The 2,500-nt window shown below is 48.6% G+C and overlaps 1 protein-coding gene across 2 annotated transcripts in view; it reads left to right on the top strand.

The window, feature by feature from the left end:
- Nucleotides 1-2,500, top strand: part of LOC149984289 (lysophosphatidylcholine acyltransferase 1-like) — a 66,403-nt gene that overhangs the window by 38,719 nt on the left and 25,184 nt on the right. The gene's annotated exons all lie outside the window — the stretch shown is intronic.

Genomic DNA, 2,500 nt, shown 5'->3' on the forward strand with positions numbered 1-2,500 from the left:
TGTTGAAGTCCTCTAACCTGTGATCTTGTGTCACTAGGCCTGTACTGTAGACACGTGGACATTGAAGTCCTCTAACCTGTGATCTTGTGCCACTAGGCCTGTACTGTTGAAGTCCTCTAACCTGTGATCTTGTGTCACTAGGCCTGTACTGTTGAAGTCCTCTAACCTGTGATCTTGTGTCACTAGGCCTGTACTGTTGAAGTCCTCTAACCTGTGATCTTGTGTCACTAGGCCTGTACTGTTGAAGTCCTCTAACCTGTGATCTTGTGTCACTAGGCCTGTACTGTTGAAGTCCTCTAACCTGTGATCTTGTGCCACTAGGCCTGTACTGTAGAAGTCCTCTAACCTGTGATCTTGTGTCACTAGGCCTGTACTGTTGAAGTCCTCTAACCTGTGATCTTGTGTCACTAGGCCTGTACTGTAGAAGTCCTCTAACCTGTGATCTTGTGTCACTAGGCCTGTACTGTTGAAGTCCTCTAACCTGTGATCTTGTGCCACTAGGCCTGTACTGTAGAAGTCCTCTAACCTGTGATCTTGTGCCACTAGGCCTGTACTGTTGAAGTCCTCTAACCTGTGATCTTGTGTCACTAGGCCTGTACTGTTGAAGTCCTCTAACCTGTGATCTTGTGTCACTAGGCCTGTACTGTTGAAGTCCTCTAACCTGTGATCTTGCGTCACACAGAAGATCATTACTTATTATATTTAAGTACAGTTCTGACTGTGTTTTACCTTTGCTGATATTCATAGAGACCTACGAGGGGAAAACCTTTCACTGCAGCGTTGTTGGCTGAGTGTCAGGCCAGAATCTAATAACCTCCTCAACATCTTGTTAGGGTAACCAGGCGTAGCACAGGGAGTGGATTTGGACATTCATTGTGTTCAGCATCAGCAAGCCTACTCTGTAATAGAATCACGTTGGCTGTGTAGTGGCTAGACTAGATCCCTGGGACTAATGGCTGTGTAGTGTAGTGGCTAGACTAGATCCCTGGGACTAATGGCTGTGTAGTGTAGTGGCTAGACTAGATCCCTGGGACTAATGGCTGTGTATTGGCTAGATTAGATCCCTGGGACTAACGGCTGTGTAGTGTAGTGGCTAGATTAAATCCCTGGGACTAATGTCTGTGTCATGGCTAGATTAGATCCCTGGGACTAATGTCTGTGTCATGGCTAGATTAGATCCCTGGGACTAATGACTGTGTAGTGGCTAGATTAGATCCCTGGGACTAATGGCTGTGTAGTGGCTAGACTAGATCCCTGGAACTAATGGCTGTGTAGTGGCTAGATTAGATCCCTGGGACTAATGTCTGTGTAGTGGCTAGATTAGATCCCTGGGACTAATGGCTGTGTAGTGGCTAGACTAGTTCCCTGGGACTAATGACTGTGTAGTGACTAGACTATATCCCTGGGACTAATGGCTGTGTAGTGGCTAGGCTAGATCCCTGGGACTAATGGCTGTGTTGTGTAGTGGCTAGATTAGATCCCTGGGACTAATGACTGTGTAGTGGCTAGACTATAACCCTGGGACTAATGTCTGTGTAGTGGCTAGACTAGATCCCTGGGACTAATGGCTATGTAGTGTAGTGGCTACATTAGATCCCTGGGACTAATGGCTGAGTCGTGGCTAGATTAGTTCCCTGGGACTAATGGCTGTGTAGTAGCTAGACTAGATCCCTGGGACTAATGGCTATGTAGTGGCTAGACTAGATCCCTGGGACAAATGACTTTGTAGTGTAGTGGCTAGATTAGCTCCCTGGGACTAATGGTTGTGTAGTGGCTAGACTAGATCCCTGGGACTAATGGCTGTGATGTGTAGTTGCTAGACTAGATCCCTGGGATAATGGCTGTGTAGTGGCTAGACTAGATCCCTGGGACTAATGGCTGTGTCGCGGCTAGACTAGATCCCTGGGACTAATGACTGTGTCGTGGCTAGACTAGCTAGTTCTGACCCAGAAACAGGCTCAGCACCACAGGGTTCAGGTCTATAATACAGTAGTTCTGACCCAGGCTCAACACCACAGGGTCCAGGTCTGTAATACAGTAGTACTGACCCAGAGACAGGCTCAACACCACAGGGTCCAGGTCAATAATACAGTAGTTCTGACCCAGAGACGGGCTCAGCACCACAGGGTCCAGGTCTGTAATACAGTAGATCTGACCCAGAGACAGGCTCAACACCACAGGGTCCAGGTCAATAATACAGTAGTTCTGACCCAGAGACGGGCTCAGCACCACAGGGTCCAGGTCTGTAATACAGTAGTTCTGACCCAGAGACAGGCTCAACACCACAGGGTCCAGGTCAATAATACAGTAGTTCTGACCCAGAGACGGGCTCAGCACCACAGGGTCCAGGTCTGTAATACAGTAGATCTGACCCAGAGACAGGCTCAACACCACAGGGTCCAGGTCTGTAATACAGTAGATCTGACCCAGAGACAGGCTCAGCACCACGGGGTCCAGCTCTACAGGACAGTAGTTCTGACCCAGGCTCAGCACCACAGGG

This window comes from Oncorhynchus mykiss, chromosome 3 (assembly GCF_057628025.1).
Source record: "Oncorhynchus mykiss isolate SJ-2025 chromosome 3, ASM5762802v1, whole genome shotgun sequence".
NCBI classification, from domain to species: domain Eukaryota; kingdom Metazoa; phylum Chordata; class Actinopteri; order Salmoniformes; family Salmonidae; genus Oncorhynchus; species Oncorhynchus mykiss.